Genomic DNA, 13,944 nt, shown 5'->3' with positions numbered 1-13,944 from the left:
AAACTTGTTGCGTCATAAGTTTGGTAATAAATGTTTTTTTTTCACAATGCAATACTAAATTGAAGTCAAATTATTTATATAATATACTAGCAAAAAAAGAATATGGGCTGAGAATAAGCTTTCGTGGAAAATATACCAGTATGGAGCTTAAGTTTTCCCTATTAACACCATTCCAACTTAACGTCTATAGCTAATTCAATTTAGCGGCATATTTTCCGCATTTTAGTCAGGTAGTAAAATAAAACTGCTGCTAAAATAAAAGAGCGGAATTTACTTTTCCCCCAAATTACAAATTTGTAGCATTTAAACTAAGGGAAAAATATTTATCGTTCGCCTTTAAGGGCCACTTCGTTTTGAGCCATTAACAGTTAACAGCTACTCACAATTAATTAAAAATAGTATTTGTTGAATTCATTTTTAAACAGTAATTATAGATCATTGTGAAAGAATACAATCAATTCATTGCTGTATCTATTTGGTTGAGGCAGTTAAGCGAGGTGTTTAAATTTCATTATTCAAACAACTAAAAATATCAATTCATATATCGACAATTTTATTAAAGGTTCTATGAGCTGATCACACGTGGATTTCTTTTTTTATTTTTGATCTTGAATTGAATGTAAATGTGGTGTGTTGTTAAGGTTGAAAAATATTAAATATTGAAAATAATTAAATATTAAATATATAAATATTAAAAGGGAAATACGTTTCTTCTATTTTGGAAATACGAAATTCAGCTCTCACAAAAATTATATCATTGTCTAGCTCTTGTCTTTTAAACTTTTATCATAAGCAACCAAATACAAATGTTTGCACTTCTAACATAAAAAGCCGTTGACAATTTTGAAGTTTATCATCCTCCATCCCTGTGAGCTAGTTAGTGGCCCATTCTTTGTGGATTTGTTGCTGCTGCTGTTGCTCTTGCTGCTGTTGGTGATGATGTAGCTGTCAGAAACAAAGGGCAGAACGAATCGAGGGCCAAGCACAAAGCGCAACTGATGAATGACAAATTTGACAGTTACCACGCCCATTTCTCAACACTTGCTGCATGTAATTAATGAAACTGTTGACAGCTTTTGGAATTTTTGGCAATGCTCTTTAAATTGCCCAAAAATAAAAAAAGTGAATGAAAGAAACTGGCCATGTCATGAGTGCCAAAAAGTAGAATGAGATGCAGAGTTGGGAAGTCCAGCGATGGCAAAAGTAATTTCCAAAGGGATGCCCAAAACTAGCCATAGATATCTCAGAGATGTCACAATAAATAAAGCACATTTCCTGCTCACTTTCATTTCCCTTCGATTTTCCACAGTCACTTGGCTTTAATCCGAAGCACGCGCCTCCATTTAACTCGCACATTTCACCGATGATTTATGACATGTTTATGTGCCGCTGACCTCGCCGTAACAACAGCAACAACAACAACAATAAAAACATACAATAAATATTTCAGGATAGTTTGTCTTTGATGGCCATGTTGTTGTCGTTGCTGAAGCCAAAGTGAATAATGTCAATTGTTCCCGCTAATCGAAATGATTGTGAATTGCTCTCAAAGCGAAACACAGCACGAATCGATTTGAATCTGTTTAGTATTTATGAGTATTCATTCATAAATAATCTAGTGGTAGTGCTTATAATTGTAAACAATATTCAAGCAGTAGTTGTATATTTATTAGCTACTCGTTTTGTTTGATTGTAAACAATCAATATTTGCTCAGGTTCTTTAATGCGATTTTGAAAGAGTTTTCACAGATTGGCGACAAGCTGCTGAATTATTTCGCCCAATTTTCTTTAGCACCACTTTCCAGATTTATGCAATTTTGCCAATTTTCGATTTTCCCATAAAATTTGAAAGCAATGCCTAGCAACAATCCATTTTTTTTAAGTTTTTACTCAAACAACAACTGTAAAAGAACCGAAGCTAAAATGCAAATATTTACACTGAACTAATAAGTGGGTGTGAAACAAGGGAAAAGGTAGGAAAACAAGATGGAGAAATTCTCATACACAAATTTAAGATACGTACACACATGTCTGAATTGAGTCTGCTGTGGGTTTTGTTTTTTGTTTTCTGTTTTACTTTTGCCACTTTTGCCACTTTTGCCACTTTTGCCACTTTTGCCGGTTTTGTGGCAGACTCCGTCTGGCGGCGGCTGCGGCAAAGTGTTTGCCATCTGCCGAGTGCTAATAATAACTGAAAGGATTGTGTTTGCTTTTGATAGAAAGATACACAAAACTTGTGTATGGCAAGCGTCACTTTGGGTTACGGAGAGTTTATTATTTTAGCACTACATTTAACTAATGCCAGAGACTTATTAAATATGCCAATCAAAAACAAGAAGAATAATTATTGTGTGATTGCTGTGATTTTGAAGCCATGACCTTAAAATTTTACCTTAAATTTACAATGTGAACATCTAGAATATAAATTGTTAAATACTGAAATTCGATTACACTTCTATTTGAATATAAATATTTAATATCATTATTTATAGATATAGAATTATGACCTAAAGAAAAACAGTCACTACTTAATAATTATGTAATAGAGGTGGAGGCTAGTCGATAGATATCGGTTGGCATTAGCAAGTCGTTAGGCACTAAGCTATCGGTATCAACAGTGGCCAGAAGTAGAGCAGCAGACATGAGAAGTTGATCATCAGTCATAACAAGTATGAAAGCTACAGTCGAGTGTGCTGAGATATCAGCTATCAATTGTGAATAAAAACAAAACAGTATGGAATTCATTTTAAAATATTCTAAATTAATATATCACAAAAAATTAAAAATATACCAAATTATATATTTGGTGTATTGATATAGTACTACATTCAAAATATACTACATAGTGCAAAATACTATATATCATCGTCAAAGCAGCAACAAAGGTGTTTTTTGCCCTTGCAAAAATATCTCTTAAGGTATATACATAAGATACAATTTTATCAGATTGCAATCAAATGTTAAGGAATCATGAAAACTATAGTTTTTATTGTCGGTACCAAATAACACTATTAACTATTATTATCAAATATTCCACATCTTAACTAATCAAAGGTTATCTCTATAACCAAACATTACATTTACTACATTAATAATAGTATTTATTTAGTGTTTAGTTTTTTTTTCCAGAAATGAACCTAATCAAATGAAATAAATTACAAGATTAATGCAATAATCGAAATTTGAAAAATGCATTCAGACGAACGTATTTTAATCGCTCACTTCAACTGAATAAAATTATTTTGAGTCACAAAACTTTTAATGCTGTTGTTTTAGATAAATCTCTTAATTATAGATGCCATCCTACGAAATGTTAGTAAATGAATAAATTGTTTGTTAGACTCTTAAGCTAAGCCGCTCTCATGGCATATGCAAATGCTTACACCTGAACGCATGCCAATTTTTAATTGTCACACAATTTGTTGTGACTGTAATTGATATATAGCCACTTTATACATACACACACACACACACACATGCATGAATTGAATGAAAATTTATAGACACACGTGTTTCGTTTTTTTACGCACTTCAATGCTAAAGCTAAAAATTTTCAGAGCAACCCACACATAACTCAAACAGCATCAAAATTTCATGAAAATCTCATAAATTGCTGCACACACAGCGATTAATTACAAGCGAAACTTGGGCGACTCTGCCACGCCCTAAAACAACTACTCTGCGTATGGAAAATATGAAAATTCCCTGAGCTAGAAATATTACTATGAACTTTTGCACAAAAAAAAAACGCACTTCAATTGCTTTTGACATAAGAGAACAAATACCAGATACCGAACAATAATATGCGCAATATTAGTTTCGAATAATGCAATTGAAAAGTTGGCGGAAAATTGTAAACAACATCAACAAAGTGCGTCACTCGAATCGAAGACTTAAAAAAGGTGTCGAACTATGCTTGGGGCTTGGCGCATTGATTAAATCATTTTACGATTCGTTTGCCAAAAGCTAAATAAACTCCGCAGTGGAAGCCATATTGTATACCCTGTAAACATTCGATAAAACACATTATTGAATTTGTGAATGGAATAAAATGTATTTAAAACTATATTAAATAAAAATATAAATTTATCAAGAATAGTAAAGCCAAAGACAAATTAAATGCAGGGTATATTTTGATGCAATCTGGCTTTTACTTTTCGTCGTTTTTCACTTATTTTCGAGTTTTTATTTCAAGTGCAGCTCACCAAATACAAAAACTGGTATTTCAACACAAAATGCAACTTTAATTTTGTTGCTGCTTTTGCTGTTGATTTTTTAGTTTTTTTTTTTTTTTTGTTGCATTTATGCTGCTTTATGCTGACCTTCATTCATTGTGGGATTTTTTTTCGCTCGACTTTATTAATGACAGTTGTTGCATAATTTATTTAATTTTTGTTTTTTTTGGCTCGTTCAACAAACTTTTAGGAGATAAATAATTAAATGTGATTTTCGTTTTGGGGCTACAATTTTATGGTAACTAATTAGTAATGTGAGGAAAAGTGTTGAACGCCGAGTGCGAAAAGTAAATTAAGAAATATTGTTTAACCTTAGAACTTTTCCGGTTGCAGCAAGAGAGAAAAAATGATTTCAAATTTATTCACGCTTCAATTCGTCATATTTCCTGAATCATAAATTTCCCAATTCGTCAAAAGTTTAGGAAATAAAATGAGCAAACATTTTGTTCTGTAAACAGTGAACGAAATACGAAAAAATGCGGAAAGAATGCGATTTACATAAATTAATGTGATTAATAATATTTGTTTAGATTTTATTTGCCAAATCGAATAACAATTATATATTGTATGCATATATTTTGACTGAGAACAGTTCTCATTTGACTGAAGTGGCAAGATGCCACATCAAAGTTCACACCTTGCCGCTATTTTAAATTCTGATGGCTTTGATCTTTACTCTTGATACTGAACTGTTCCTGATCTTCCCTTTACTCCTCTCGCCAGAGTTTATTCTTCACTCAATTGTTGTTATTATTATTATTTTTTTGTTTTCTTGTTACCAATGAATCGATTTCGTGTTCCGCCCGAGGCGTTCGCATTATTGCTGATTATTCAACTGTTTATTTTATAGCTTTCTCATTACATACTCATGTATGTGTACATACACATAAGTTATGAAGAATCTACGAAATTGGCAACGTCATCGAACTCATCATAATCGGGCTATTAGCGAAGCCTTCTTATTTACATTTCACGCTACTCAATTTTATTGGCAGTTTGGGTCAATTGTCTGTCGAATGAAATGTGTTGCTCTGTCCGAGTTTCAAGTGAGCGAATCGCACAATTCAAGGTATTAACAATGATTTTAAACAAAACTGTGTGTTGTTTTAATATTAATTCGAATTAACGCTAATCTTTAAATGTGTCCCTTTTTGAATAAAAGAATAACAGTGCGTGTTATTCATAAAATATACCAAATTAATATCGCCCAAAAATATGTCATACTCAAAATAATCCATATAGTACAAAATATACCAGAATTTCAGAATATGTCTTCTTGGATGTTGACGCTGATCAAAAAATGTAAATACTTTATTAAGTTAGAGATGAATCCTTTGATCTGTTACAAACATTTCCTATGGTTAGCGGCCATAAAAATATTAAAATTTCTTTGTTAATGAACTGACATTGCACAAAGTAAATTGTCAGAAAATGTATACCGTAGTATTTTGCTTTTAGATCGTGATTGGTTTTGCCAATCTGGTGCACAAATTGAAACACAAATGCAATTTACAATTTACAAGCAGTGCTTGAAGTTCGCATAAATTTGGATATTTTACAAGAATTTTGTTGTCTGTTATTGTAACAATAAACAAGTAAATGGATTGGGAACGAAACTGAAATGTGTTTATTTGTTCAACACTTTTGGCAAACTCAATTTTACTTCACTCTTCGTTATATTTTTTGCAACAATTTTGAGTGCAGTTTTTCGAGTGGAGACAGTTCAAAATCAATAGAAACTGAAAGGAACACAAAGACTGCCAAGTGACCTGAAAATATGCGCAGAACGCACAACTCGATTAAGCAAAGTGTAATTGTGACAAAAGCGAAAAAAGAGAAAAAAAATTGAATAAAAAATAAACATATAAAAGAAAATCTATAAAAGCCAACGCAAATGAAGCGGAGCAAAAGCAGAAGCCAAAAATAATAGGCAATACGATTCGTTCGTTGGCTGCGAGAGGTTTGTGGCAAGTTTTGCCACCTCGATGAACTGTGTGCTGGAGGTCAAGCGTGCCACTGGACCAGCTGCAACAATTGATTACGTATACGACACGCATACCACGATGCGACTCAACTCGACTCTATATAGATAACAATTGTAATTTTGGCAGAGAACTAAGAACTAAACGAGATGAACGTTTTGAACATTTCATTTGTGTCGTTTGTTGTTCTCTCTCGTTGTGCAGACATTTTTATGAGCCTCGTCTATTCGAGGACGATGGGGCTCAGTGTCAGACCCAGAACACCCCAAAAGTATTGTGTTCGCTCTCACACTCTTCGCATCACTGTGTGAATATTTTCGTGTGTAATTGTTGCTGTTGTTGCCAGATTTTTGTGGTCTCTGAATTGTCTATGGAAGTGGGAGTGTGTTTGTGCGTGTGTGTAAATTGTGTACAGTCTCATTTGGGTGTGACATTTATTGCTATCAGGATATTCGCAACGACTGCCAATGAGACAGAGTTGAATAGGTTCAACTTTAAGCAAAAAAATTGAACCTGACTACCTTTCATGTTGCGGCATCTATTCATTTTTCCAATCAATTCGACACTGAAGCACACCTCCTCATCAATGTTCAGGTGTATTTCACACCTCTCGAAGCTAGCAATCTCAAAGGGATGCCCGCGAGAATCCTGCCACTTGTCGCTACAAACGAAGTAGAAAATTTTCCATTTGTGGCAACTGTTGTCGCAAATTGCATTAACGCAAAAGTTTTCGCTTTCAACTTGAGCGATTTTCCGTTTCCCATTTGCCCCATCCCCTTTTCCTTCCCCTTGTCACACTTTTCTTTTGGCCCATTTGCCTAATTATGCCAAAAGTGGCAACATCATTAAAAACTTGCAACATCTCTGCTTTGATTAAAACCAAGGCAACACAAAAGATGTGTACTACATACATATGTGTATGTAAGTAAGTAAGTCTATACTAGATGCTCTTGCGGTGTTTATTTGGGAAATCATGTCAATTGCGTTGCAATTTTCCATACGCAAGTATTTAAAAATAATTTCCGCTGCCGCCTCAGACGACGACGATCTGACACCCACGCCAGTTGGTGGCTCCAGATATCGGTCGAGCCTATCGTCGCACCATATATCATATCAAAGAAATGTCGCCAGCCATTCAATAAATATAAAATTTTAATGAAAATGATTATTTTTGCGCTACCAAAAGCGCTCGATGCCCCAAGACTTGTTTGCATACGCTTTCAGTTCAACGAGTACTGTGATTTTCTCACAAGTCTGACAGCCAAAAGATGACGTTAAATTAACTCGTATTAATATGGATTATCATCAAGATTAAGTTGTAATGTCAGCAATTCAAACGCTTGATGTCTTTGAAGATGATCTTCTAATATCATACAATTCGCATTAGCAATATTATTTTGAAATTTGTTTTACAGAGCTTTTTTGGCAACTAGAAAATGTTAATGAAAGAAATCTACACTTTAGTTTATTTTAGGTAAATTGCAACAAATATTTATGTGAAAGAAAATAATATTATTAATTCCATTTTTTCGCACAGTATATAATTAGAATCGAACGAGTTATGAGTAGAGTAATAAATAAAAAGAAATTACACAAATAATTTATTGTTATTATTTAAAAAATACTTTCTAATATTTCTGACTTTTTAAAATATTCGTTGATGTATCTACTTAAAAGTTGAAACGAAATCAATATTTACATATTGTTGTGGTTCGGATAAGATTTAAGAAATATATAGATACTAATTAAAAGAACCGAATAATTTTTTCGTATTCGAATTTCAGTATTTAACAATACATAGATATAACCGAAATATTAAAACGGCAATAAATAAATTCGTATTAACTTTTTAATAAATTTTATAAAACTCTTTTAAATTTAAAAGACCAAGAAATACTTGTGAAACAATTTATTATTACTGACGAAAATTCGTTTTTAAAAACAAGTATTAAGTAAAGTAGTGCATTTAATTGTCGCCTTTTCAGTGTCGCAGCATATTCGCATGGATTTTATAATGAAAATTAGTTGACTGTGCGTAATTTTCATAAACTGTCGTCATCGTCATCGTGGTTTTTCCCCCCTAGCCTCGACGCGTTGCCAGTGTTTAAGGCAAAACACGCCTCCTCTAAAGCTCGTTAACCAATTCACAGAGACAACTTGGATCGGATCGGATCGAATTGTGTGGATCGCCTTGGAAATGCACTTAGGCTTTAATATTTCGTTCTATACTCTTTACAATTGACTGCAATTTTTGCACTGACCGCACGCAGCTGCTACGCATTTTGAGCAGCAACAAAATTGATGAAGCTTCCACAAAAACAGAAAAAAAAAACTGGAAAGACAATCGACAAAACAAAAAAAGGTTTCTTGATGGATTGCCAATGAAGACGTAATTGATATACTGTAGCCCAAAAGTCAAGTTAAAGTCTGTGAACGCTGTCAGGGTCTGATTAAATATGCAAGAAAGGTGCCCCGACCAAAAGTTGGGGCCTAAATCAAAATCCAAACACGCGCCACTTAGTCAACACTTTTTTTTTCTGTTTTTGGTGGGTCGGTGGGTGGCTGGACTCAAGGTTTGCTTATTGGGCACTTGTCGTGAGATTTCAGTCTTTCGCTCTCTCTTTCTCAATCTCTTTGTCGATCTCTTTCTCTTGTGTCTTTGCTTTTTTAACCACTAAAGTGTTATGTTCATTTTGCTACCACATTGGCATACATAATTACTTGCAATCAACTCGTAGATGGTCACTTTGTATCTTCTGTTGTTTCTTACTTCGAATTTTCGGTTGGTTCTCATGACTCTGACCGAGTGCATTGACATTTTTATTGACATATTTGCCACTTGTATTTCACTGACCACATTTTATTATAATAATATTCACAATTTAAGTCGAATACTTCTTTTTTTTTAACATTTTAAGTAAAATAGTTACTTAGTTAAGCGCGATTTAAGTCAATTAATAAAAAGCAAATTGTTTAAGAACTAAATTAAAGTTGTTTTTTATTATAAATGAGTCTGAGCACATTTTATTATAATAATATTCACAAATCAAGTTTAATTTGTATGTCATTCAAAATTTAATAGTTACTTAGTTAAGCACATTTTGTACTGAAGTGCAAATTAATTAAAAGTTCATTGTTTGCAAATTAAATTAACTTACATAAACACAATAGATACGCTTTTAAAAGGCATCGTCGAGCGAAGCATTTTTAATTCTCTGCGTTTAATTAAATGGTTATTTAGTTTGTATTACTGTTTATATCAGTTTATTTATCATGCTTTTTAGTTTGCAATCTTTTTATAATGTAAACATTTAATGTGAAAATGTGTTTGCGGCAAATACTTTTTATTCGAACAAACTATAAAAGCCCATTCGATGAATTGAAATGTATTCAATGCACTTTAAAATCATATTCGTAGCTTTTTATGCAATTGCTAATTTTTTTTTATATGCCATTCCTTTTATATTTTTATTGTATGTTTACAGTTCATTTATTATTCATTTTATGGCATGCAGAGAATATTATAATTGTTCTCACATTATTTACGATGTTCGATCGATTCCATAAGGCGAATGTATGCATTTTATATTTTATTCTATATTTAACACCATTCGACTAACTGCTTTAAATCTCGCACTGTTTTTGTATTTTAATTTCTACATTTCACAAAAATGAATTAAAACACCAAGTTTGAGTAGATAATATGTTAAATTTATTTCTAGATAACTTTTCACTGTTTTACTTTAGAACAGACTTCAATTTTTTATTAGGCTTTGATATCAGATAAAATATGTTGTTTGTTTGCGTAGCACTTGCAAAATTAATTGCTTCCAAATGTGTGTTTTAATTGACACAAAATGAATTTCTACTTGCTGAGTTTAATTGTGCATAATTTATTTAATTAAAGTGAAATAATTGAATTTGCAGTGTTATTTTCATTTCAGCTATTTGAACAACATTAAACACTGACACATGGGACATCAAACGTTTGCCATATATGAGCGATATAATGTGTATTTATATGGCACATTTATAATATTTTTATAGGCTATCGAAATCACGACTCTGGGCACATAATATCGTCACGAGTAATGCAAACAAATCGACGTCATCGATCAGCAGTCGAGCGCGCCAATTTTATTGAAAATTGAAAGTGTGTTTTAATATATGAGTTACAAAAAACAAACACGCACTAGCGACACACACACACACTTGCACACACATACAATCGCACACAGGCAGATGAAAATCAAAATCAAAACAACAACAAAAAAAGTTGTTGATGCCGCCAAAAAGTAAACGACCTTTAACGCCAATAAAAACTGCAACAGCAGCAGCAACAACAACAAACAGAGGAAAGCTGCAACAATACGCTGGCGACTCCTTGCAACAAATTGCACGCAGTCTCTGCAGCTGTTGTTGTTGTTGTTGTTGCTGCTGCGTTGATCTGTTGTAAAAAAAAAACTCGGTCAGAAACTTAATTTATGCGTAACGAGCTCACGCGCCTACAAAACTTGCGGCACCTTTTCACACACAGAGCAGCAACAGCACAACTGCAAAACTCAAAACTCAAAATTAAAAACTTTGAGCCAAGTTATCCGTTTTGGCCACGATTCAATTTGCCACTTGGCTACTTTGTTATCCAGTTATCCGTTAATAAGAACCGCACGCGTCGAACGCACAAAGCGTACTGAACTCACAACTATGTTGTTTATTTCGGGGAGCCTCATTCAACGGCAACATTGGCAACGGCATCGACAACGGCAACAACAACAATGACATCGACAACAGCAACGGCAGCAACAGAAGCGTCAGCAACATATTTAAATGTTGCCAGCAACATCACATGTTGACATACTACCGCAATTTTCTTTTATTGCTTCCCCTAAAAAAAGAAGAGTTTAAATACTGTATTATATTTATTTATTTTAATTTTCAACAAATTACTGCAACTATAAATAGAAAGAAAATAACTAAAATTAATTTTAAAATAATAAAATAAAATTTTAATTTTAATTTTAAATATATGCAACAGACATCTTTGACCTTATAAAGTATAAACATATATACTTGATAAGTGTTAACCGCCATGTTCATCTGTCCATCTTTCCGTATCCGTATACCTGGATCTCAGAAACTATGTAAGAAAGAGAGAGATATAGTTTTTTTTAAGGCAGCTCTTGTTTTTGTTGCACGCAGATGAAGCTGGTTTGCAAGATCAACAAATCTAATAGAGTGTAATTTTGTAGCAAATAATTACCACAGTATATATGCTACCTGATAAAGAATATACTCATATCTGCTCTGGCTGACAATCTGGTATGTTAAGTACTCTTTGGAATATTTCGAATATTTGTACTAGTAAATCAATCTAGCAAATATGTCATTTGGTATATTTTTAGTATTTTTAGGGTATTGCCGCACTCAAAACATGAATTTTTACATTTTTCCCCATCAGCTCATAATTGATTAATATTAACTAAATTACTACCAAATAAACGAACTTTTAGCACATAATCTGTAATTGATATGATAGTATTTTGATTCATAGTTTTCTGAATAGTTATTATATTTAGAAAGTAATATTTTAATTCAAAAATTTTCATTTTATTTATTATATCAAATATTGTCCCTTTTTAAATAAACTTACAATAAATTCTTACTATATTCTGATAACAAACTTCACATTTTCGAACTTATTACTTACTTTTTGTAGTTAGTAAACCAAAATATTTTTTTTTATTAAATTGGATTTTTAAATTTTTAAATATTTTAATGGTATTCGAAATATTAGTGGCAGCAGGCAAGAAGAATAGTATTTTAAGTTGGCACGTTGCTTGCCACATGTTGCAGAGTCTGCGCATTTGAGAACTTTCACGCCGGCAGCTGCCTTGTGTCGTACATGTTTGTGGTCCTTTAACGAAGTGTGCTTAATGCAAGATTTACGCCTCCATTCATTGAATGGCCATGACCACCTGTTGAATCTGCCCCAGTGTTGCACCTTTGTCACACCCCCCCTTATCCCACACTTGGTTGTTCTAGCAACAATGAAAACTTTTGATGACCCCCGCAGCTAACGTTTTACTTCAGTTTTTTGTTGTAGACATTCGAAAGCTGCTTAAAACAAATTAAATGAAAATTTGGTTTATTTTGGGGAAAATGTTTTTATCTTTTTTTTTTTGGGCGCTTGCTGAGAAACGCGCCAATTCAGAGGGAATTATCATCTATTCTGAAATTGTATTTATCTAATTTTGTGTCAAACTAAAGCAAAAACAGCGGTCCGAATTTGTTTCCATGTGAAAAATGTCATATGAATGACAGCAGATAATTGAAACATATTAGTTTGCTGGCCTTTGTAATTGTTGCTATGCGGAAAATAAACAAATGGAATATTTGGTCATTCAATGAAAATTACCAAATTATTCTGTCATTGACTGAGTTTTAACGATGTCAATATAATTTTAGAAATATTTATTTTTGGCTTGTTGAATGTAGTGCAAAAAACATAAAAAGAAATGATTGTTAACGTATTACTTTATTTTTATTATAATTATTTATTAATTTTATTATTTATTCATACTATTATTCTAATGCGGAATATGTGCTTTCTTTAATTCATATTTGTAAATAAATACGCAATTTTTTTTATTATTTTCTTTTTCTGAATAATCATTATATTTATCATATTATTTAATGCTGTGTTTTTCTTTAATTCATAGTTATAAGTCTATAGTATATGCTATCAGCAAGTTAGGCAATGTTCAATATTTTACAGATTACTATTTCATTGAGAATAGGTATTAAAAATGCTTGAGTATAATTATAAACTTCAACGGATCGTTTATTTGCGGTTGCCTGTTGTAATTTTCGCATTTCGTCGACGGCACATAACTTGCAACTCGCGACCATGCGACAATGGATAGCTGCAAATGGTTTGAGCATTATGCATAAATTTCCCTTAATTAAAAGCGCCGCAAATTGCAAAAGATAGTCGCGAGCTGCGAGCTGCGAGCTGCGAGCTCGGAGCTGCGAACTCTGAACTCTGGATTTTAATGCAGGTCCAATATAAAATATGCGTGTCGGTAATTTGAGGAATGCAGCATGTGGCATAATCGTAAATTTCCAGATGCCTGCTATGCTGAGTAGTTTTGTGTAGTAACATTCACACACACACACCCACACACACTACGAAGAGCGGCCATCACCCGCGCAACGGAAACGGAAGTTGCAGCAAATGGCGAGCAATGGGCCGCACATTAGGAGCGAATAAAAGGGAGAGAAGGACAAAGAACTGAGCGTCCTTGTAACATGAGCTCTGACCGTGCTTCACAAAGGACAAATGCAACGACAACTAGGACCTCTCTCCATATTGCCACGCCAGGCATTTGGGCTTTGCATGGAGTGCAAAATATTTACACACATACTAAATCAGTTAAGTGACTGTGTCTGTGAGTCTGTGCTTGTGTGTGTGTGTTAACTTTAACTCCACAAGGACATGTACTGGTCCTTGCTTGTCGTCTGAAGCGTTTGGTTCAAGTTGTCCTCTCCTCTGAAGTGACCGAACACAACTGACCCGGTGACTCTGAAATTAAGCACTTAGAGATCACTTCAAAAATCTACGACAACTTACTTAGCTTTGATGTGAGTGCTTCAGCAAAGTTTTGGGCGTAATTTATTAAGTACTATAAACTCAACAAGAAATTTTCGCCATGTAATAATAAATAAAT

At 33.2% G+C, this 13,944-nt stretch overlaps 1 protein-coding gene across 1 annotated transcript in view; it reads left to right on the top strand.

The window, feature by feature from the left end:
• LOC133835126 (cell death abnormality protein 1) overlaps window positions 1-13,944 on the top strand; it is a 138,893-nt gene that overhangs the window by 4,652 nt on the left and 120,297 nt on the right. The gene's annotated exons all lie outside the window — the stretch shown is intronic.

Source organism: Drosophila sulfurigaster, chromosome 2L (genome assembly GCF_023558435.1).
Source record: "Drosophila sulfurigaster albostrigata strain 15112-1811.04 chromosome 2L, ASM2355843v2, whole genome shotgun sequence".
Taxonomy (NCBI): domain Eukaryota; kingdom Metazoa; phylum Arthropoda; class Insecta; order Diptera; family Drosophilidae; genus Drosophila; species Drosophila sulfurigaster.
This window is presented reverse-complemented; position numbering and strand designations above follow the sequence as displayed.